The sequence below is a fragment of the Microcebus murinus genome, chromosome 9 (genome assembly GCF_040939455.1).
Source record: "Microcebus murinus isolate Inina chromosome 9, M.murinus_Inina_mat1.0, whole genome shotgun sequence".
Lineage (NCBI taxonomy): Eukaryota > Metazoa > Chordata > Mammalia > Primates > Cheirogaleidae > Microcebus > Microcebus murinus.
The window spans coordinates 86,072,746-86,098,153 of NC_134112.1; the positions used below are offsets into that span (position 1 = coordinate 86,072,746).

General features: G+C 40.0%; 1 protein-coding gene across 11 annotated transcripts in view; it reads left to right on the forward strand.

The window, feature by feature from the left end:
• CALD1 (caldesmon 1) overlaps positions 1 to 25,408 on the forward strand; it is a 202,942-nt gene that overhangs the window by 78,819 nt on the left and 98,715 nt on the right. For all 11 annotated transcript variants that reach the window (XM_076006619.1, XM_076006627.1, XM_076006630.1 and 8 more), the window contains exon 2: positions 9,928 to 10,015. The gene's annotated coding sequence lies outside the window, so the exon portion shown is untranslated. The remainder of the gene's footprint in view (positions 1 to 9,927; positions 10,016 to 25,408) is intronic.

Genomic DNA, 25,408 nt, shown 5'->3' on the forward strand with positions numbered 1-25,408 from the left:
TATTGGACAGAAGATCTATTTTGATATTCAAGTGCTTTGAGGTTAAGACAGTTTTTTATCACTTGTTACACTTTCCCTGCTATGTGATTACTGCAAAGATGGGCAGAATTGTGAGGGCCACAAAGATTCAATTCTTGAGATAGTGATTTTCAAAATGTTTAGCCCATGATAGCAGTTAGAAATCAAGCAGTGGATTGATCCAATGTCTAAAAAGAGATGTAGAGATTGGCTTGTCCTAAAATAAAAAATAACCAGCTCCCACTAAATGAACTTGGTTATTCATGCATCACATAGAGGCAGAATAATGTTTTGCAGAAAGAACATATCTGGGGACCCAGCTCTTCCCACCACTAGTTGAGATGACTTGGGTAAACCATTTAACCTCTCTAGGCCTTTTGAGGTCTCGTTTATAAAATGTTGCCAACAATAGTTGTATTACTGACCTCCAGGGTTGCCATGAAAATCATTTGAGAAAAGGGATGTGAAAGCTCTGTTTACTGCAAAAGTGCTATGTATTTGTATTCTTAACCCATTTGTGATGCCACTGGTCACTTGGAAATCAGTCCACCAATGGCTGTTCTGATTGATGATAGAAGCATAATTGCCCTGTGACCAACCCACTACCAAGCATTCCAGACATTTCAGTGCAGGAACAAGGTCTATGGGAAAAAGTCAAAAGGAGACGGATCAGACGAATTCCACTGGCCCTTCCCAGGGCCCAGTGCGCAGAATGGTCCCCTGTGCATTGTTACTTTGCTGTCTTTGCTGATGTCCTCAGCTTCCTAGACAATAACAGATATCTGGGTGATGATGAACAGATAGAGCAAGTGTGATATTTCACCAGGTTTCTAGTGCAAAGGCCTCTGCATCTCATCCACGGGATTGCAGCTTCACTGGCTACTCTTTCAGTTGAATGTCCAAATAAATAAAGTATAGCCTACCTTTCTTTAAAATACTGAGGAATAACATCTACTAGTGAATTTTTTTCAAGGCTAGCCACACGGGTAGTTTTGCCTTTTGTTACGAGGGTTGGACAAGGTGATTCTGGATTCTCACCAGAGCCCTGAATCCTACGGCTGCCCAGGTTCTCTATGCTAAGCGTTCTGTGCTTGGTACCAACTGAGCTCAAGGCTCTGGATTGGGTCTTAGCACGCAGCTCTGTAGTGGAGGAGATAGGTGGGCAGCACCAGCTGGTTAAAAGGTGAAGAGGAACAACATAGTTCTACTTAGGGTGTTATTTTGCTTTGATTATTTTGCTTACCTTAAGCAACTGGCCATAAAAGAAATATAATATGCATCCCCATCCTTAGGTACTTAAATTTCAATCAGTAATCAAAACTAACACTAGAAAAAGTTTTAAGAATACTTTAAATAAACAAGAACATATTTTATAATAGGAACATGAAAACAGATTCACTACATCAATAAAGTGTGTCTAAATTTTTCATTGAGTTAACTGAATTGAATAAATATTAATGATCCAATTGCTTTGGTGACATGTAGCCTCTACTGAATTAGGACGCTACTTCTTTGTGAATATCCGAAATTCCTAAGGACCACCTTTATTAATGAGATTATCAATAGATTGAGAGTCTAATAGAATTAAAGGGATCCAATTTTGCTAAACTAGTAGTTATTAAACTTATCCTCTATACCTGAGGCTGTGCTACATTGTATAGATTAAAGATAAATGGTATAGTTCTTGCCTTTCCTAGACGTCCATAATATTTTCTCCACTTTGCCTTTTCAATCATGAGGGTTCTAATCTTTGTAGTTGCTTCTCCGTCAGTAAGTTCTGTTTATTTAGGAAGCTACACATAGGCAGAAGAGAGCCAGGAAGACTGCATACATTGGAAAATTTAATATGCATAAAATTAAGTGCACCATTTCGTATCACTCACTAGAGCCCAAGCACTTAACATCATGCCTTACAAACAATCCAACAAATATCAGTGCTTGTTGATATTAATGATGTTGGTGGTAGTGGTGCTGTTGATGATGATGATGGCAAGAGAAACAACTGCCACTGCCTTTGCATAATGTTTGGACTTTCAAATATCTACACTCTGTCTTTCTTGATGTGTGGTAGTTATACCAAATTCCAGCTGCAGGTACACCATGACTCTGTAAAAGAAAGATTACATTTTTCTCAGGAGTCAACGTCTCTTATGTTTGTAGCCATGGGAATCTTATCAAACACTGACGTCAGCTAGTTTCCCATGAGAAGTCCAGAAATTTCATAATACCACACATGACTTTCTCTTTTCTATTTGCTTCAGACTAGTAGAGAACTTTTCATAAGGCTTAAAAATAAACATCTGACCTTCGCCCACTTCTCTGATCAGAAATTATCTCGCCTATAAACATCTACCCTCATTCCTCTACTAATAATTGAAAGATCCTGGCTGATGCAAGTAGCATCATGGATGATTCTTAATTAAATGACTGTCCAAGAAAACAGAAAGGGCTGCAGCTAATAGGCACTGTTTTAAGACATCAAAGTTCTTCCTTTGTACTACTATGTGATCTTATTCTGTTCCAATAGGAAATATTTTCTTCTTCATACTTGCACAAAATTGACTTTTCTGAGAACATATACCTAAGCTAAATTCTTTGCACTACATGCAATTTTAAGGAAAATTCAGCAAAATTTCCCTGGCTAGGATTGCTAGTCCTGGCCACTTGTTGGTATAAAAATAATTGATGAATTGAGCCATTCTGCCTTCCAGATGCAGAATAACAAAGGATGAGGAGAAAGGAGCTAACATTCATGGGTGGCCTATGGCATTCTAGGTTCAATACTAGGCACTTTATATGTTATCTCACTCATTTATCCACTCATTCACCCAACATTATGAAGCATATGTTATATGCCAGGAAATATGCTGAATGTTTGGTATAGAATTATTATGATTATGATTATTATTTTTTTGGAGATAAAAGTCTCACTCCATTCCCCGGGCTAGAGTGCCATGGCATCAGCCTAGCTCACAGCAACCTCAAACTCCTGGGCTCAAGCAATCCTCCTTCCTCACCCTCCCGAGTAGCTGGGACTACAGGCAGGCACCACCATGCCCGGCTAATTTTTTCTACATATTTTTAGCTGGCCAATTCATTTCTTTCTATTTTTAGTAGAGATGGGGTCTTGCTCTTGCTCAGGCTGGTTTCAAACTCCTGACCTTGAAGCAATCCTCCCACCTTGGCCTCCCAGAGTGCTAGGATTACAGGCATGAGCCACTGCAATTAGAAGCCCATACTCGTAGAATGATATCCTGTGGCAATGCTACCACTGTAACAAAATACTATGGGGGCTTAGAGAAGGAAAAACCCTTCAAAGTAGTTATTATGATCCTCATTTTAAAACTGAAGTAACTGATATGCAACAAAGAACTTCCCTAAGTTCATACCTCTATTAAGCAGGGTTCTAGGTGACACCACAGCCTGTCTTCCACAATTCCATGCTGCTTTCATTTGAAAGACGTTATGTCCAGTCCAATCAAATGGTTTAAAGCTTTGTCTGTGATCCAGTAAGTGTTTGCTGCAGAATGCCATGAGAATTCTAACTTTCATTAATAACTGAATTTTCTTTAATTATAGGAATGGCATCCTTAATTTCCCACTTTAGCCCGTTTGGTAGCTAAATTCCTACATATTATCATATTAATACACCTTCTCCCTCTTATCTACTCACTTATACAAGTATCTGCATATATTTCCATTATGCCTAATTCCATAGTAACACAAAAACATATCCCATGAAAATCAGGAGATTCTCACACAGGCATAAAACTTTACACTAAAATGCAAGTGTACTATAGACAAATTTTACTTAAGGTACACAGGCAAAAATGTAAATGAAAACATATAATTTTAAAAAGCAAAAAGGAAGCCTTGTTCAAGGGCTTGATGCACACATGAGCTATTAGAGACAGGTGTGGGAAGGTGGGTGGTTGAAGGTGAAGAGGAGAAACTGTGGGTAGTGAGCAAAAGGTTTTAGGGATGTGAAGTTTCACAGCACCTTAAGATGTATTTGAATTGCTTTGGTATGGACCACTTGCAAAAACATTCAATATTTCCCTTCTAAGATATGATAAGCCAAAAAATATATATGGAAAGTTCACTAAGTCATTGGTAAATAATCCAGTGTTGACTTTTAATTTAGCAATAACTGGCCAAATTGATCCCAGCCCTCCCAACTACAATTCTCCCCCTGCAAAGTGCATTGATTTGTAGTACCTTATGTTACCTTATTGTTTTTTCTCATGGTTGTCTTCCTTTTTATTATTTTATTTTCCTACTGGTATAACACATGACTGGGGATTTTGAATCTTCATGATTTTATATATTTTGAGCTTATAAATTCCTTTTAGTTGTCATCTTTCCAGACTGAGGCTTCATCTTTTTCTATTCATATTATAAAAATAATCTTTTTATTGATGCATAACATGAAGAAAAGTGTATAATTCATTATTGTACAGTGATTAACTTTTACAGAATGAACACAGTTGGGTAGTCAGCATCCAGATCAAGAAACAGAATAGGATGGGCACACTTGAAGCTCTTACTTGAGGGGGGAGGGGGGCATGGGCAATATATGTAACTTTAACCCCCAAGAGCCCCAGGATAACCATTATTCTGATTTATAACATCAAGTATTAGTTTTGTCGGTGTTTGAAGTTTATATTAATGAAATCATAATAAGTTTTTGGTGTCTTATTTAACATTATGTTTCTGAGATTGGTTGCCTGAGCAATATTTAGATTATTCTAATCACTTTATAGTATTGCATTGTTTGCCTACCACAATTTATCCATTTTGCTATTGATAGACATTAAGATTATTTCCAGGTTGTGGGTCTTACGAATAGTGCTGCTGTGAACCTTCTAGTCCATGTCTTCCGATGAATGAATATATATATATATATGGATTTGTATTGTGTATATGCCTAAGAGTAAAATTTCTGGGTCACAGAATGTACAATTATTCAGCTTGAGCACCTACTGCCAAATATTTTTCCCAAGTGATTTTGCCAATTTACATTCCCACGGCAATGCATGAGAGTTCCCGTTGCTCATCAACTCTTTGAATTATCAGCCTTTTACATTTTAGTTATTCTGATTTTATGTAGTTTTAGTTCATTGCAGTTTTAATTTGAATTTTTCTAATGATTGAGATTGAGCACTTTTTCTTATGCTGGTTGGCCATTTTCATAGCCTCTTTTGTGAAGTGCCTGATGAAATCTTTACCTACTTTTCAATTGGATCATCTTTATTTTTCTTGTTGATTTATAGAAATTCTTTATATATTCTAGGTGCAAGTTCTTTGTCATATGTAGTGCTAATTTTTTTTCCTCATTCTATGGCTTGGCTTTTCACTCTCTTTATGGTTCTTAATTTTAACATAATACAATTCATTTTTTCCTTTATACTTAATGATCTTTTTAGATCTACAATCACTCTGAAACTATTGGAAGAATGGTGTTAAATAGAGGGCAAGATTTGGTTTTCCTTTCCTCCACACGGATATTAATTGAGATGCTGCTGATGTTGCTTTCCTCCAGAGAGGAATTATCTTATCTTCTGATAGTTTTCCCTAAGGCTTCACTTCAGCTAAGTAGGGCTGAGGTGATCTGCAACTCATCTGCTATTTTGTCTGAGTCCATTCGCCTCTACTTTGCTCCCTTTCCGTGAGTGAACTCTCCAAGGGTCCTAACTTAGACTGTAGCCCAAGACCCTTTCTTCTTTTTTTTGGGGGGGGGTGGTCCTATTTTTTATCAAAACTTACACACAAGAAAACTAACTCATTATAGTTCACAATTCTGCAGGTTTTGACGAATGCATAGTTACACAACACCCACCCACATATAAAATATAGAACAGCTCTATCAATCCCAAAATGGTCTTTCCTTCTTGAACTTTTAAGTCTTTCCTAGTCAAGTCCATGAAATTGCTGAAAACTCTGCTTTGCTATTCAGAATGTTCTGCTTAGTTTTTAATTCTTTTATATCCTCTGTCCTTTGTATCTTAAGGACAGCAAATGCCTGGAGGGGGAAAACACTGAATATGAGGTCACTTTTCCAGGCCTTCCTTCCCTCCAAGAAGATGTTGGCCTATCAAGTCCTGGAAACTGCAGCAGCTCTCTGATGCCTTCAAATAGATTTTGGTTTTTTGGAATTCTGTCCAAATTTTCTGGTTGTTCTCGATGAGAACGTTGGATTGCCATAAGCTGTTCCATTATAGGCAGATACCTAAGTCAGTCTAGCTAAATTCAACAACAAGGTGGCTCACATCTGTAATTTCAGTGACTCAGGAGGCTGAGGCAGGAGGATCCCTTGAGGCCAGGAGTTCAAAGACAGCCTGGGCAAAATAGCGCAATCCAATCTCTTAAACAAAAAAGAAGAAGAAGGAAAGAAAGAAAGAGACAAATAAACCAGTTGGTTGCAGTAGCTTATGCCTGTAGTTCTAACTACTTGGGTGGCTGAGGTAGGTAGGAGGATTACTTGAGCACAGGAGCTTGAGGCTGCAGTGAGCTATGATTGGGCCACTGCCTTCTGCCTGGTTGACAAAGCAGACTCCTCTAAAAACAAAAACAAAAACAACCCTCCTCCAGAACATTTTTTAAAGTCGATCTCAAAAACATAAAAGAAAATGTCAATGTTGGCATCTATGACTACTACTCCATGTGTTCAGTCATGGAAAGAGCTTTGGAATAAAACAAATCTGGGTTTCAATTCCAACTCTGTCAGTTATTAACTATGTAACAGTGAATCTAAATATGTTTGCTTAACTTAAAAGGATAATAAAAAGCAACTAGCTTCAGATTTTTCTCATGAAGATTACATGAGAACAGATATCAAGCACCTTGCACATGGTAGACATTTGATAAGTTATAGATATTATGCGATATATATCATATAATCATAATTATATGATATTATCATTTCTCTTGGAGCTATCAAATTCATTGATCTCCTAGAATTGATGGAGAAGGCTGGGAGTAGGTGGCCACCAAAAAGCAATACTCTTCTCTGAGCACCCTGTTAGATGCTGAAAATGGGGGAACTTTGTTGAACTTGTGTTATTCATAACTATGACAAGGTTATTCACAGATATAGAGATATACACAATGCATTTTTTTCTTGAAAAACTGTAGCATTGTACATAAACCATCTGAGTTGAAGGACTCTTAAAAATCTATTCCAAATGGTTCATGTTACAGATAAAAGAATTGAATAGTTAAATGACTGGTTCAGGGTCAATTCACTTGTTAGTATTTATTTAAATGACCCAAATTCCCTAAGTTCACATATTTTCTTCCTTCTAACATACTCCTAGATCCCATATTCAACTGTAAATGTAAAACAGAGACAATTCATATGTTTTATTGTTACTGGCTCATTCTGACTAAAACCCATAGATCTATTTTTAAGTATTTTATTTTAATTTCCATCTCCACAAATTATGTGACTTCCTGCCAACTAAGACTGAAATAGCTACTTGCCATTCTTTTCCCATTCCAAGGATTACGTCCTGTAGCTTTTCATTCCTCTGTCTGTTATTAAGAAATAGTCTGCCTTGTACTCTAACATACAAGACAGAAAGGAGGTCTTGGAAACCCGCAGAACACTGTTCTCTTCAAGTTTCCCAAGTGAGAAAGGGAGGCGGGGAAGCTCTGTGGATGCAGAAGTGACAGTGTGCCTCCCTGGCAGTGTCCTGTGTGGGCAGGGACAGACCATCAGCACCACTACCGCCCTCACGCTTCCCACCAAGGGCATCCCTTTGGGGATCTTTTCTTCGTAAGACCCTTCGTTCACCACGTCTTTCAGCAATGTGTACCCTACTAATGGACACATGAGCCCACATCCCATATGAACTGAATATTTGGAAGAGCTTCATGGTCACAGAGCCCACAGCCATGCCATAAAAGCCTCCTACCAGGATTCTCCAGAGCTTTGCCTGGTGCACACTTTCTCCAGATTTTTCCATGGTCGACTTCTTCCTACCAATGTATTTTCAGCCTAGATGTCTCTCCTTCAGAGAGACCATCCCCTCACCATCCAACCTCCAGCGACCTTCAGTGGTCCCCTTCACAATCTGCTGTTGCATTCACTCATGATCAGAAGCGTGTTTTGCCTGTACCCCACCAGAATGCAAGCCCCGTGCAAACAGAGTCCTTGCTCACCACTGTGTGCTCCGTCCTAGAGCAGAGTGCCCAGTGAATAAGCAATTGAGGGCACATGTGCTGGCTTCAAAGACTGGCCTCACTGCTAGCTGGGTGAATTCAGGCCAATGGCTTAAACACAGTGAACTTCTCAGTGCTTATCCTATGATATGAATATGCATCTTACAAGGTTATTGTAGTCATCAGATGAAATAGATAATGTGCTTGGCTCAGGGCTTAGTTCTAAAAAATACTTAATAAATAATAGTTATTATTATTTCCATAAGGAAAACAAAACATATTATAAAAGGGTCATTTGAGGATTATTTTATAGAAATAGTAATGTTGAAATCAAGGGACCCTAATTCAACGGTTTAAGGTAAAATTTTAAATTAATTAAAATCTGGTTCTTTTTGCTGGCTATATAAAGTTATTCATTTTCATAAAGGATCTCTAATTTAACCTTTGCAATGATTTCCTGTAACAATAAGTTATCATTTGAGACTTTCCCTTCCTCCCACTTAACCCCTTAGTATCCATTTGGATAATGGCATCTTTCTGAGAACACTTGCGGTGGAAATTTTAAAGTAGGATTTTAACTATTTTTTATAAACATGTGCTGGCAGTGTTTTCCCACTTGTGTAATCTAGAAAGACACTAGTTACTGTTTCTTATGATACTGAATGGCTTTAGCTAGAGGTTTCCCAAAGGCTCTAAGAAAATCAGCACTCTTGTAGGACTAGAAATCTGATTGAGAGGAGAGAAATTACTTTTTTCCTTTTATTACATCTTGGTTCTCCCATAATGAGTGTTTTCAAATAAAACCCATTTCTCCCTATGCCTGAGGAATTGGTTAAATCAAATGAGCAATAATAGTGTCTGGCTGTTTGCCACTGGCCACAGTGGGGACTGGGGAAGGAAGACAGGCTCATTTGCCTAACGGCCCAGCCCCTTCCCCTTGTCCTTCATCATGGGTCTTTTCCTTCCTCACCATGTCCTGTCTAGACTCAGCTTTGCCTGCGGAGAACTTTGGCAAGTGCTTCCAAGCCAGGTCAGCCAGAATCTGTATGTTGGGCCCTGCACGAAAAGCTACGGCTTAAAGGGACATGGTGAGGAAGGCTCACGAGGGCATCGATTTGAAGTTGCAAAGTCACAGATGGTAGAGAAAGATCTTCAAACAGGGAGCAAGAGTTTCATTAACTTTCTGGCACTTACACCCTAAATCTGAAAATAAAAGGGAACAAGCTTATCTGAAGACAAACTCCACTTTTCGTTGGTTTGAGCCATTCACTTTGTTTTCTCTTTAAAGCCTTTCTCCCTTCGTCTCACTGACAAGATAGTCCATGAACATACACAGACACTATAGACCAAAAAAAAGAAAAAAAGTTTTCCCACTTAACAACATTTTCTTCCTCTATTTCCCCTTTATTCATTCTCAAATATTAAAATAAAAATACTGAGGGAATTGGGAGAAGAGAAAGAGAAACTTGGCAAATAAATACTGTCTCTGCCAGTGGGTTTGTAATAACTATTCCCCCTTCTCTGTCCCATGATTTGGAAAAAATGAGAGATTGACTTCATAATAATTGTGCTTATTTTCTTTAAAATGAAAATGCAGAATAGCTATTTCTATCTGTGCCTTATTTTCCCCTTTAAGGTCCTAACTAGCAACAGTACCTGAGGAAGAAATGATATTCTAAAATATATAGTCTGTATTAACTCAAATTTGTTCAACTTAATCATGCTTCCATCCTCCTTTTATTCCAGGTATCATTGAAACTTTTCAAGAACATCCAATCGAATTCCACGAGGATTGGTGATCACCCAGAAGGCTCAGACATCAGATTGCTTACCTGTGAGTAAAGTTTATGATTTTCTTTGGGCTCTGCTTGTAGCAGTTGCACAGCCTCTCTGCACGATTTTCTAAATTCTTGCACCTAAAGATGCATTGCAAGAAACCAGTCTTTCAGCTGTACCCTCATAGTATAGTTACTAGTTAATCAGTTAGACTCTATTACATAAAGTTTTGAAGAAATTGCTTTCTTGTTATTTTATAATCTGATTTTTTTTGTTTTATTTTTTTATTTTTCCTGCATTTATAATATCTTTTAAAAAGTCCCTGATTGATAATGCAGTCTTCACTTCCTGTTAAAAATGCTAGTGATCTGAGGCAATGAAGAGAGGATGAGTCAGTCTCCCAGGGTGAATACTGGTGATTTCAGGAGCAATAAGTAACCGCGCTTTCAATAAATCTTTCTCACCTGGGAGAACTTCTGCCAGCAGAGGGACCACCGAGGAGCAGGAAGAAGAGATTTCATAGGGTAGAGGATGGAGAAACCAAAGGAAATTTCACTCATTCACAATTTTGCTGGGGTTGGCCCCAGTAGGAATAAAAGGTTTTTAGGAATTTAGCACAGTTCTCGGGCGATTGTTTCAGGATTACGTCTGTTGCCCCCATTCTAGTTTGCTCAGGCTGCCATAGCAAAATACCACAGTCTAGGCAGCTTACACAACAGACATCGGTTTTCTCAGAGATCTGGAGGCTGAAAGTTTGAAATCAAGGTGTTGGCAGGGTTGATTTCTTGAGGCCTCTCTTGCAGAGCAGAGGGCCACCCTCCCCCTGTGTCTTCAAGGGGTCATCTCTCCATGCACACACCTGTCTGGTGTCTTTCTGTGCGCAAGTTTCCTCTTCTTGTAAGGACACCATTCACATTGGATTAGGCCCACACTGAAGACTTCATTATAACTTAATCATCTTTTTAAAGACCTTATCTCCAAATATGGTTATATTCTGAGGTTCTGGGTATTAGGACTTCAATATAGAATTTGGGGGAAACACAATTCAGCTCACAACACCACCATCATCATGTTTTCTCTCATATGCTGATTTCTAGTTATTTCATATGGAGTTCCCTCTGATTCTTCTCTCCTGAACTTCCTGAGCACTTATTAACTCTGGGGGCACTTGGGGTGCTTTGTGTCCACTCTCATTTCCCTATGACACTGTATAATTTCTGAAAATGGAGAGTGTGCCTTTTACATCTCTCCTGGCACTAGAGGAGGTTTGTGTACAGTAGGCATTTAATACTAAACGACTGACTGATTGACTGAATGAATGAACAGATAGAGGATTAGACGCAGCCTCTGAACCTACAATCTCTCTGCTGTAAGAGTGTCTCCAAATGATGATTATTAAAGGTGCTTTCTCCTCACTTGCTGCTCCCCCCCAAACAGGTGGAGTAAATCAAGGTTGGGGAGAGAGGGTGAAAGAAAGGTGTCATTGACTCATGGCAGAGATGTACCTTTCTCCTCAGAGTGGTAGCAAACAGTAAAGAACATGAACATGCCCGAGATGGGTCACCTTCCGGTGAGAACACTGTTTGGGGAGCTGAGGGGGACCTCCTGACTGTCAGGGCCTGCGGGACATGCAAAGGCAGGTGTCCAGAAAACAAGGGATCTGCAGGTCCGAAGGTCAGGTGAGAGCCAGGGGGAGGATTCCACAGGCATAACCGACAGACGGGAAGTAGCGCCATGGCAGCGGACGAGGCCCCCCAGGGAAGACAGTGTAGAGGGGAGAAGGGCAGTGGCTTAAAGCTTCCATCAGAAATGGTATGGGGAAGTTCTTCCTGGTAAATAGCAGAAGAAGGATGCTCCCAAGAGGAAGAACTCTACACACTACTTCTTTTTTTCTTTTTTTATTTCGGCATATTATGGGGGTACAGATTTTAAGGCTTCAATAAATGCCCATTCCTCCCCTCCCCCCACAAGTCTGAGTCTCCATCATGACCATCCCCCAGATGGTGCATATCTCACTCATTATGTATGTATACACCCGCCCCCGCCTCCCTCCCACCTGCTTAATACCCTGTTACTGTAGTACCTATGTGTCCACTTAGGTGCTGCTCAGTTAATACCAGTTTGCTGGTGAGTATATGTGGTGCTTGTTTTTCCATTCTTGGGATACTTCACTTAGTAGTATGGGTTCCAGCTCTAACCAGGAAAATATAAGATGTGCTATATCACCGTTGTTTTTACCACATTTTATTAATCCATTCTTGGATTGATGGGCACTTGGGCTGTTTCCACAGCCTTGAAATTATGAATTGTGTTGCTATAAACATTCGAGTGCAGGTGTCTTTTTTGTAGAGTGTCATTGGATCTTTTGGGTAGATAGATGCCCAGTAGTGGGATTGCTGGATCAAATGGTAGATTCACTTGTATCACTTTGAGGTATCTCCATATTGCTTTCCACAGAGGTTGAACTAGTTTGCAGTCCCACCAGCAGTCTACACACTACTTCTAACGAGGCTGTGTGAGAACATGTATATTATTAGCTAATGTGTATGCCTATTTTTTTCTCCCTTTCTTTCTTTGCACCTATTTTTGTTCCTTCTTCTATCCTTTCTTTTGGAGACTATGCCCCAAATCATTCATACTGGACTTGCCCTACCCAGCTTTGCTCCCCTTTAGCTAATCCAGCCATGGACACATGTTTGATGCCCCAGCTGCCTGCCCAGGGGGTGTCACACAACAGCACCTTCCTCTGGGGCCATTTCCTTCATCAGCCAGTCAGAGCTGATCAGGAGTAGACTCCTAATGACCAAAGAGACAGAGGTGGGTCCTTTTCAGGATCAGGGGGCAGCCACTCAGTTGCCATGGAGATGGTCAGTGAAGTCCACAGCTGGGGGCGGGAGACGTGCCACTTTGCACCGGACTCCCTCCTTCGTCCCTTGTCCCTGCCTGTCGTCCCACCCCAGCTGTTCCCCGGAGTAGGCTTTGGCAGTATTTTTGGATTTCCTTGTTGGACCAGAATGGGAGCTGGTGGAGAATGGAGGGGCCAGGCCACGGCTCCTGACAGCCGCGACTAGCCTCTCCTCTCTGGGCCCCACCATCAGATGTCATCTCTAATGGGCCCCTGTTTGCCCCAGGACTGAATCTCCCTAATTTCCTCTATTAGGTGATGCAAATAAAAGAAGGAAAGGCATTCATTCGTTTTTCTTTTATTTTCCAAAGTGTTTAACTTTTCCTTTAAGTTCTCACCTTGCTTTAATTTTTTCTTCTTCTCTCTCCCTTAATTTTCCTTCCTTAGCAGAACCCCTGATCTTTGGGGTTTGTCTGATTATTGGCAAGAGACTGTCAGAGGTCTGGACACCTCCTCTTTCCTTTTTGCACATCCCACCCATTTTTTAAAGTAAACTTTGAGCTACCAGCTTTCTTCAAGTACCCACTTCCACACTTTCCTCTTTGCAGTCTTGGAGTAGCCAAGAAAATGGTGCTTATTTTCTTGAAACTACCCAAAACTCAGTGACACCTGAGTCAGTGGTGTTATGCAAATTGCTGTTTGTATCAAATGAGAAATTTTGACGGCAAGAGGAAAGAGCCCTGCAATCCATGAATGGCCTGTTTGGGGTGTTACAATGAATGATGGCCAGTAGCCAGCTTAGGTGCCTCCCAACTGTGTTTCATTAATTTCAGTCAGCTCAAGGGCTTGGAGAGAAAGACCATTTTCCTATGAGCATGTAAAAGAAGTGCTTTGAGTTGTAAGCACCTAGCAGGCTTGGCCCTTATTCTAGAACAGCACAAATGAGAGATTTTATAACCGCTGTGGGCCAATATTTTTGGAGTCAGTTGAAGCTCCAGATGGAGTGGAAAGAGAAGTTTGGGTTATTTTTCCTCCTTCTTCTTCTTTCCTTGAGTTTTGCAGAACGAGTCTCTATGGACACCCTTGACAAAGTGCTCAGACTCGTTTCGTTCGAGTGTGCCCAAACTTGCTATGGTAAGATCTGAAGGGCTCTTTCTTAAACTAAGATTCTTTCCTATGGATTTCTGGCAGTGGCTGTAGAACTAGGCTTATATGAGAGAAGGCCTGAAAGCCAGTCCCTTCCCCTGGAGTCCGCCCCCAAAGAGACAGCTCTTGGGTCCTTGTCATGAGGTATGAGAAGGAAAATAACATGATGGGCCTGGGCATAGCCCAAGTTTGGTTAAGGATTGAGGGGATGTGGGGATCACAGATTCCATGGTCTTCCCAGCATTCTGGGAACCTTCTTTCAGGGTAAGGAGGGTAAGAGAACATTCTACCACCGCTGCGTGCAGATTTTGTGACCTTGCACAAATGATGGAATTTCCCTGTCCAGGGATTCGCACCTGGCTTTAAAAGGCACCTCCAATGAAGCACACCTTCCTGCCTGACATGAGTATTGACAGGAAGAGACTGTGCCACAGGGGATAAGCCAAGGTGGTGGCTGGGGACACAGACAGCAGGGAGAAAAACAGACAATGGTGGCAGCAGCTCTTGTCCAGAACTCCTTGCCAGACTTCTGTTCCCATAAGCACGAGTGAGTATGCAGTAAAGGGAAAAGAATGATTGTGCTATTTAGCTTTGAAACAAAACTATCAAGTCTTACCTGAGCTTCCACCTATAACAGGATTTGTGCAGTTATAGGACACAGACTCACCTGCTTCTAAACTCTGCTTCAGGATGCTCAACAAAATGAACTTGGGAATGTCTTGCACTATGCAGTACAATAGTACGCGAGTAGGATTTGAGCAGAACACACAATCTGGGGTTTTGTTCCTCCTTCCCTTTGCTAATTCCATCATTCACTCTAACACCAGCCCTTAAGAGCTGGAGACAAATGGAGTCTGAATATTCACGCCAACAGGGTACAAATGAGCTGTGATTTCAGGATGCTGGCTGTTTCACTGACAGGGGGAAAGGGCAGTTGGTTGACTAGTTTAATATCTTTGGCTGAAAACACTTTGTAGAAGAGTAATGGAGAAGGCCAACATTAATGCTGAGTCCTGTTCTTTAATGACCAAATATGATGTATCATGGAATGGGGCAACCTCAGTTTGGGGAAAAGTGTGTTTATCATATCTAGAGGATGCAGGGGGTGAACGCAAACACATGTGAGGCCTGGAGGAAGGAGCTCTTCTGAGAGCATTTTCTCCACGTTCTTCAGTGAATTTCTCCCATAAGTATATTATACCATGATTTTGAATCTGATTTCGCCGCAGAATTACAAAATTTATAAATATAAAGACATTTGTTATAATGAGAGATTCTGGGGAACTGACTGCCTCCCCCAGATTACTGGCTAATGATTTATAAATAAAAGATGCAATTGTAAACAAGGGTTGATGGGGAAACTAGTGACCACCTAATATTAGAACCTTCCTTAAACATATTCAGACACCTATTCATTCATTTATTTGTTCGTTTATTACAGATACATTGAATTGGACTTTCTCCATCTCATATGCCGTATTAGATCTGGGCTATATTTGCCATACTAGTATTTTTTCCTATAAAATGGGCTCTTTTTAATTCAAGGCAATGGAAAATTTGGTGAATGCAATGATATGGTCATTGACGTAAATTGTGATTTCTGATACTCTATTTGTTTTTCATTGGCCTCATCTTGGCAAAGGGTTATAATATTTTAAATCTCTCTGCCCTCTCATCCACCTATCATACTTAATTATGTGGTTCATAGACAAAATACTGCAATGCACTGGCTATATCTGTAAATCTACTTTTCTGCAAATCACTGTGAAGAGTGATACATAATTGTACCCTACATTATTTATTTCCTAGATTCTGGTTTTTGTGTAGAAATTTTTTTTGAAAAAATATGGGGAGAATATAACTGTAGCCTCAAAGTACAGTCATCCTGTGGTATTCATGGGAGATTGGTTCCAGAACCCCTGAGGATACCAAAGTCCACGAATCTTCAAGTCCCTGATGTAAAATGGCATAGTATTTGGACATAAGCTATGGACATTCTCCCGTGTGCTTTTAATCATCTCTAGATTACTTATAACACCTAATACAATATAAATGCTATGTAAATACTTATTATACTGTATTAGTTTTTATTTGTATTCTTTTTATTTTTGTATTGTTATTTTTTATTGGGGTCTTTTTTGGAATATTTTCTACCTACTTTTCATTGAAATCCATCCATGCAGAACCTACTGATATGGAGGGCCTATTGTAATTGAACTTCAAAGCAAAGTAAGAATGCCGTAATATTTTTATGGAACACACATAAGACTCCAAGGTGAGATTCCAGAAGCTGATCTGCCATGAAATGAGCAGAGCTGAAGCCACAGGACCCCTTCTTGGGACATGTCATTTAATATTGTATTCTGTTTCTTAAAGAAGGCCTCCCAAATAATCTTCAGGTCCCACAAAACCTGAATGTGCCCCAATACTGACACAGATAAATTTTAGATGATTTAGCTTCATATCCAAAGCTAATCAAGCAAGCAAAGTAAAGAAATGGTCAAAGTGTAAAATGTGGTAATTTATTTTTTTAAGGTTATAGGACAAATTCAGCTTATTTTTAAAGTGAACCCCACTTACATGAAATAATAAATCAGTTTGCCAAAGTGCAAATGAGCATAAACAGAAGATTCATTTTTACTTCATTAATAAACATCAAATGTGAAATTAACCTAACATAGAGCGGGCCAAACCCTCCTGCTGACAGGAAACAGCTCCTAGCAAGAGCAATTGGGAGAGGGGTATAAATCTCTCCAGACAATCACATGACCATTTCCCCATTTACAGGTCTTGTAGATGGAACAGAATGTTGTGATTAAGAGCACACCTCTAGGGCTGGGAAGTAAATCCCAGTCCTACCAATTACTAGCTGTGTGACCTTGGGCAAATGACTCACCTTCTCTGGGCCTCAGTCTTTTTGTCTGTAAAAAGGGAACAATAAGGAGTGTTACAAGGATTTAAACAGACATTCTTAAAGTGCTTAGAATTGTGTTCGGCACATAGTAAGTGCTACATAACTGTTGGCTGAATAGATAAACTTGTCCATCTACACTGGAAGCTAGTATGCGTGTAGCTTCTACACGCATACTAGCGTGGTTCACCCCTGTAACTCCTCATGGTGTCTGGCCTGGAGGATCAGCCATCAATGAAAAACTGTAGAAATCATGGTCACAAACTGGCCATCTGAGGCCCTCTCTGCCGTGCAAACATTCTTTCCTTGCCCAGCATGTTTTGTTTTGTTTTTTTAATTTTGAATTCAAATTCTCTTAGGGATGCATGCATTCTCCATTTCCCCCCCCCCCAGCCACCACTCCCCAAATATTTACCTCTTTGGTCCTTAAAGTTACTTGAGTTTGTATGGCCGGTATGAATGAATGTTCACATACTATGTGAACACTCCTATAGTTAGTAGCAGTTTTCTAGCTCATAGGAAGAGAGATGGGGCCAAGGAGCAAGCTCAACATGAGCCACTTCCCCTCCCTGATGCTCTTCCTGCAAACGCATGGAAGGGAATAGGAACTAGAGAAGCTGAGTAAGTTCATACTTAGAAGCAAGATCTGCAGATCTGTACTACCTAATGTCAGAGTTGACCAAGACTATGTCAGTCATGACAAGCTAGGTTACGCCGGGGTCAGAAATAGCCAAAATCTCAATGAGTTAAAAACAAAGGTTTGTGTGTCACTCATGCTGGACAGACAGGGGTCTCTGGTTCAGATCACCACCATCCATACTCTGGGACCCCTGCTAATAATGACTATCTGAAAATATTGCCAACTGTGGTAGAGAGAAAAGAGATTTCTGGAGGGTCTCACGTTGGCAAATCACCCGGAAGCGACATGATACTTCTGCTCACAACTCATTAGCCAGAACTAGTCACTTTGCCCCAGCTGACCACAAGGGGCCACATGGGGCCAAGTTTGATACACTTTTATAATGTACCTAGAAGGAGTAGAACAGGAACATGGGGCAAACAGCATGAATGGCCACAGCTATGGCATTATGTGGAACTTGGAGTCTCAGGCCAGGATTCTTGAGCTTTTCAACCAGTTCAACTCAGCAAATATCTCCATGCATCTACAAATGCATAGCAAAGTGCTCAGCACTGTGAGGGGATAGCAAAGGAGATGTAGACCCTGACATTGAGCGGCTTCAGACTAGGTCCAGTGAAAGAGATGTTATGAAACATTGGAGTAACAAAGCCTTATGGTGTTGATCACCAAGAAGAATGGTGCCGACAATGCAGTAGAAGCTGAAAGAGAGGATTGTTCTTGGATGAAGATAAGACTTGAGCTAAACTCTAGAAAAATATGTGGGATTTGCAGAGGGAATGGAAGGCACTTCAGGTTATGGGAGGCGGGAAGCAGGGACAAAGGCCCAGTGGCAGAAATGGGGGCCAAATCATTGCAGGACTAGGGAGTTTAGGCTGGCATGAATTGTGTCTACAACAGAGGGATGCTGGGACAGACAGAGTGGAGCCCTTTGACGGAAGTTTTCTGGGGTCCACAGAGAAACAAGATGATGGCATGTGGAAGGAAGATCATCTTTTCTCAATAACCTCCTCCACATCGAGGCACCTACACCTCCCAGTCACCAGCCCTTACCAGCAATGCTTATTCTCGAAACCAAGAGTCCTGAATGCCCAGCAGCTTCCCAGACCTGCGAGGCAGTCCCTGAGTGGGGACAGCGCTAAGCTGCAGGTTGCTCTTGCTTCCAGTTTAAGGCATGTTCGATCGCTTCTCCCGCTAAAAGAGAATATCAAAGTTCAAGTGAAATAGCCTCTCCTTGCTGGGGTCAGTTCAGCCTTTTTGCTATGTAACATCTGTTTTTGAAATTCGGCTGAGACCCTGACTTAAATCTGTTTAACTTAAAACGCAGCAAGAGAACAACTTGTTTTCATGAATGTCCAGGGGCTGTGTGTCAACAAATAAAAGGTCTGTTTGTGGTATTCAAAGTGGAAAGGCTGGTTTTGAGATGTTCTGCCACTGGGATAAATTTATTATGGACTGTTTGTTTCTTGGAATCATGAATCAAAGTTTGAAAAACATAGTGGATTGGCTTAGTTTAAATCAGCAAATTTCTGCTTGATGGTGGGTGAGAAACACGCTCTTGCTGTCAGAAGTTCACTGAGCTGGATGGGTCCAGAAAGATGCCCTCTTTCATGCCTCCCACCTTAGCAGGGCAAAGCTAATGTCTTACGTGGATTTCCTGTATCTGCATGAATTCTGGCAAAGAGAATCTGGTGGATCATTATTTACATGTTACGTACACAGGACCCGAAGAGGGAAAGAAAAGGGTGAGAATGGTTCACCATCCCTCGAATCAGGGTAGTTAGTTCCTTTACTTCTCCCCTACTACTTTAGGAGAGGGAGGTGGAAAGGAGTTTCATTCATCTGCACTCTGGCACAGAGTAGATGTCAGTTTATAGTTGATGAATGGATGCAAACTCTGGTCTTACACACTTACGTTTCTTTTATGAGTGCATGTCTGTGTGTGCCTTAATATCATTCCTGTTTGAAAAAGCCATTACCACCCGTATCTTATTCTAACTCAAAAGAAACCATTAAACCATAGCTGTAGTTCTCTCTCACAGCGCCTTCTTTTCTTTCTTCCTAACCCCTATCCCAATTTGTATTCTGTTTATTGTCTCCATCCACCACCAGACCGTGGGCACCCTGAGGGCAGAGTAGTTGTGTTCACAATTTATACGCCACACTAAGCAAGGTGCCTAGTGCATGGATAATACTTCATAAATATTTATTGAATGTTTTTATTGAAATTCTCACTGTGATGATGGTTGTGGAGCCTCGACCACTCCTGATTGTATCTGAACTTAAACACAGGGAAGATGACAACTTACAATGCAGTTGAATATGTAGGGCCTGTTGTGTGATGACACACTCACGTGCATTTGGCCGTACTCTGTATGTCCTGGTGGGGTGAGTTAGTCTAAGCATTTCTATTTTCTCAATGTAAAGTTGTCAAGCTATATCTGCCACATAGCTGGCCAGGATTAATGTCATAGCACATGGCAGTGGTTTAGGATTTTTTTTCTCTCAAATGGTTAACTCATTCCTGGTGGGATTCAATCTATGACTTTAGCCTTTATTGGCAAGACTAGTCTGTCACACCAAGCACCTGGTAAAGGCAGTACAAGGATATATGGTCAGAAAGATGTTCTGGTACCCAGTGGGCCTATGGCTTAATGTCCACATTCATTTGTGCCATGGTCACTGTTGTTGACCTTTCTGATGGTCAGGCAAAATATGATCACAACAACTTGAGTAGGAACAAGGTAGATTCATTTGCTCTTTTAGCTTTGGCTGCCTGTGTAGACAGGGTTGAAATGGGAATGATTTGTGCGTTCCAAAAGATCTCAAGAGAAATGCTCGTTCGTTTACAAGAAGTGCAATTCCACAATAGTTTCTTGCTTTGTATACTTGAAAACATTCCCAAAGAAACAAAGTTGGATGCAGAAAAAATACTGGGAGAAAAGAAAAATAATACTCCAAATTCTGAACAATTCTACTTTAATAGGTTGCTCTGTCTGCCAGCTGGCCACAGGGTTGACTACTTGTAATATATACTTTTGGTAGGCCACATGTAGTTCTTGGAACTGTTTATATTAGGCTGCAGAAACTTAATTATTCTAAAATTGGCAGGATTCTCTTTGGTTACTTAATACAAAATTGCTTGGTCATCTTTATACATAGTGTGGACAGCTTTTGTTTAAGTGTGAAAAGTGGAAACTGCAAATGTAATCCAAAGAAATTTTAGTTCAGGTAGGAAAACAAGAAGGTATCATTTTTTTCAAGATGCTTAGCAGGTGGTTGCCACATGTTCTAATTTGACAAGCTAGGTAACTGTTGAGTTGAAGTTCTTGATTACAAGTATTTTTCCATTTTCTTTGTGGATTTCGTCAGAAGTAAAAAGCTGTTGCTGCTGTTTCTTGGATTGTGTTCGAATCCTACGTTTTGCAAAGTACAGGTTTTTCTGCAAGATGGGTGAGGAACTCTAAAGTCAGCTGTTGGAACAGCTTTCTCGTTCTCAGAAGCAAACAAAGATGTCATTTCAAGCCAGTTGTCACAAAGATCCTCCTTTTGACTCTTTTTGGTTTAAATCCTATCTCGTCATCCTTAAATTGCTGCCTTCCAAACGCAATACAGATCTATAGCGCTTCAGCGAGGAAATGAGCAGGGAGAGTGAGTTTCTTCCGCGTATTTTGAAGTCTGAAGTGGCGCCGGAGGTTTCCAGTTTTTCCAAGAATGCCCATGGCAACCTCACACTCTTCCTGTGATCTGGGCTGGGGCTCCTAAGAGAGATGGTGAGAAAAGATAAAAGTCCTGTAGCCAATGGGTAGAGACACCAGGCCTGGGAAGGGTAGGTTCCCAAGCAAACATCCAGAACAGTGCCTTATGTTTCTAATTACTGAGTGTGGTTAGAGAGCGAAATCAGGCAACATTTTTTTTTTAGACTGATGGAAGCATTTAAATCGGCTCTGAATGTCAGTGTTTTCTAATTATGATGGAGGAGTGGCAAGGAATCTCCAAAGGCCATGGAAATTTGAAGTGTTTCAGCTGAACCCTGATTCTCTTCTTATTCATCATATGTTTCCTTTCTTCTTCTTTTTCTTTGAACATCCCAGTACAAACCTATTCCCTCAGTTAAATAGCTAATACTCCTCTTTCTGAAACCAGAGTGTCTTTCTAAGACAACGTTCTTTCCCACTAGAGGAAAACAACCACAACTGCAAACCGAAATATAAAATAGAATTCCGTAGTAAACCACCATAATCCCCAAGGTTACTAAGAGCTCAACTGGAGATGCAGCCTTTGATAATGTCTTAGTCAAGTTCATTTGTTCACCAATTAAGTCCAGTGAATAAGCAATGCCCTGGAATCCATTCCAATTCAACAAGTGTGAACTCAGTGCTGAGCATAAGAAAAATAGTCAAGAAATTTGATGGATCACAATAGTCAGTGATCACCTAAGGGATATTATGATCTCTTATAAAAGAGATTGCATGTACTTAGTGATTAAAATATAAGCTATAAACTAAGTGCTCCAATAGAAATATAATATGCATACCAGCAAAACTCATGTTATTGAGTAAGTTGTTCAAAGATGCTATGGTTTTGTGCTAATCTTAAGTAGGCATCCACTTTGAGCCATTTCTTACCTGGAGAAAAGTTCAGATAAACCCAAACTAACAGACAGATAATACTACTAACTGACTCATGTACAAAGAAGGAGGAAGCAGTCTAAGCACTTTTCAATGTATTATTTAATTTATCTATAAACTTACATGTTTAAATTATGCATCTATTATGTTCAAGGGAAAAAACGGACAATGTCTCTTGGTTTGGTTTCAAGGCTTTCCATCTGATATTATAAATTCCTAGAAGATAGACTCTAATTTGCTTTATTATTCCAGAATACGGTAGACGCACTGGATGATCATGATGTATAGATATTGAATAATTCCCTAGGGAATAATTAGTCCCTGATTAATAATGGCATGTATTTCATATACAAAGATGCTGCTGTTAACACCTTTGGATTGTTTCTGGCAATATATGGATTTGTGTCCTGCACCTAAACCTTCCTGCTTTGTATTAGCAAGATTGCTGGCTAAGGCTCGGGATCCAGGTTTCGATCACCTAGTTGCACAAAGCAATCACAAAAAAGCAGCCACCTGAGTTGCTGATATTCTTATAGATGAGTAGTCCAGCCAGCCCAGAGGGTCATGCACAAGCAAAACTATTATTACATAAAATATGGTGATCTCTGTAGCACATTTGTAATTGGTAAAGACTCAATGGCCTCTGATCTTTTGTCCCACGTAACCACTCTTGGGCTTTTTACTCAACTTGAAGAGTGATCTCTCTTCAGGCAGTGTCTCATCTTCTTTCGCATCTGCCAAGCATTTCATTCTCTCAGTAGCAAGTGCCCAGTCACAGCGAGACTGCCCCATCCAGAAGACTCTCCACAAGAGAACAGAGGGAACTAAGGAGAGAATCAGAAGAGCACAGCCATGCACTGAGATGCTGACCTGCACGACACGCCACATTTAATTACATCTTCTCTATGAGATTGTAAAGTCTTTGAAGACAGAGACTATGGCTTGCACACCTTCATGTCTCTGGAGTGAATAGCATTACTTCACACAATGCAATCATTTCATATTAAGAGTTGGAGGATATTATAGCAAGGCTGTCCAATAGAACTTTCTGTGATGATAAAGATGTTCTCTGCATGGTCTCATAAGGTGGCCACTAAACACGTGTGAAATGGGACTAGTGAAGCTGAGGAACTGAATTTTAAATTTTATTTAATTTTAATTAATTCAAATTTAAATTGCCTCATGTGACTGGTGGCTACCATATTGGACAGCACAGCCTTAGAATCTTGAAACATCTCTTTTCACTATGGCCCTTAACAGCCATTTCACCTCTACCTGGCTATCTTCAGTGATAGGGGCTTAGCCTTCTAAGTAGCCCTCCTTCCCATTGTTGGATAGTTCTGGTGGATGCAGCCCTCAACACATCTAAATTATGTGTGATAATTCTATGTATGCCTCTGATGGTCAAGCATACATTGACAAAGCACATTTACACGTTTTTTAGCAAGGCTATAATAAGGCTATGCCACAGCTAACATGGACACAGGTTGGTGGAAAATTTCCACCTTGGCTTTAGGCTTCGCATCTTAGTCATCTACACTTCTCTAGGGGCCAACCAAGCAGCAGTGGCCTCAGGACTATTCTGGTTTGGTATTAACCTGTGTCTTTCAGTCTAATCCTTCTTGAGCTTGTCAAGGAAAAGTATTTTAGCTCTTCAAAAGGGAACAGAAGAAATTGTGTTCCAAATTTTCACTTCTCCTCACTCTTTTAAGCAACTTTAAAGTTAGTTTAGAGATAGCCTAAATACCAGTCCTGGTTTTCTGCTAATTTGCTGCATTTAAGGAGCTAATGCCAAAGTTCTGTATGTCTCAGTCTTCTTTCTTTAAATGGGGATGAAACTACTCTTCTTACGTGGGGAAATCAAGTAATGATAACCATACAGTTTTGAAAAATATAAAGTGCTCCAAATTAAGGTGATATTATTTGTGATAACACTTCAAGATCAACTTAAAGTCCCTAAACATGTCTTCCTAAGCATTTAAGTTAACACATATAAAAACCATCATTTCACAAATCTAAAATACCCAAACTGCCCACAGCTCATCGGTGGAAGAGAGGGCATAAAGACATTGGATTTAGTAATGTTAAGTCTGTCAGGTTTTCTGTTTGTAAAGGGAGAAATATGAATAGAGAAAAAGTAATGAAAAAGGACTGAGCAGGGAAGGAGAGGAAGAAACGGATAATAACCTGTTAACCCGCCTTAGCAGGGCTTAGTGTTATGGATTCCACTAATTAGAGAAAAGAAACAGCTTCAGAACGAAAAGCCTCTTGGGTTGATTGCATTAATTCTTATTTCTATGTTGCTGGTCTTGACAAATGTGCTTTAATGATTGCATGGTGTGTTATTTTTTTGTTTTTTTTAAGTAGCATAGATTTTTAGAACAAGATGGTGAAGGTTGAGCTAAAATTAAGTCCAAACTGTACATTACAATCCATTTGTTTATTTTGTTTTCAAGTCCCAAATGAACCTTTCAGTTCAGAAAAGAGCAAAGTGGGTTGATAAATTGATTTTTTTTTAAGAAAGGACAAAAGTTCATTTTCAACAGTCAGAAAGAAAACACTGCCACATTTACTATGTGACTACTACTACTATGTGGGTTTATGTAACTTTTGAGATTCATACATAGTCTATTACCAAGGTCTTTGATTCACTTTGTAAACATGGATCAGTCAATAAAGCACAGAGACATGAACTGGCTTGAGTTACATTTTCCATACTCATAATGGTAAAATCTCAAATAAAAGTCTGGTGGCCCAAACTGGCTACAATTCCTAAGTGCCTACTATGTCCCAATGGTGAAGAGATTTTTTAAAGACTCTATGTTTTCATAAATTGGCTTTAGAACAACAGTATGTGGAAAGTACCATATCTATAAAAGCATTTAAAGACTAGTTAAAGAGAATATTGATGAGCTGCAACAAGGTGGTGCATTATCAATTAATAAAAGGAAATATAGCTAGCTGTTCAAGGAGGGAGCTGTCACTTTTGAGCTAAAGATTCTTTTCCTCAGGAAAAGAATCATGAAGGAAGTGAAAGTTGAGCCAGAAATTTATGATTGAGCAGAATGTGGATAGCAAAGAAAAAAGGGGAGCTCATTCCAGATGGATGGAATAGAATGAATAAAAATGCAAAGGTAGAAAATCACAAGATACATTTGGGAGATAATAAAATATTTTTCTTATCTAGGATGCTATGCTATGATCAGCTGGAAAGGAAGATTAATCATTTCTAGAACAGAAAGTTCAAAGAGAACACACTCAGATCTTCAAAACATTTAGAA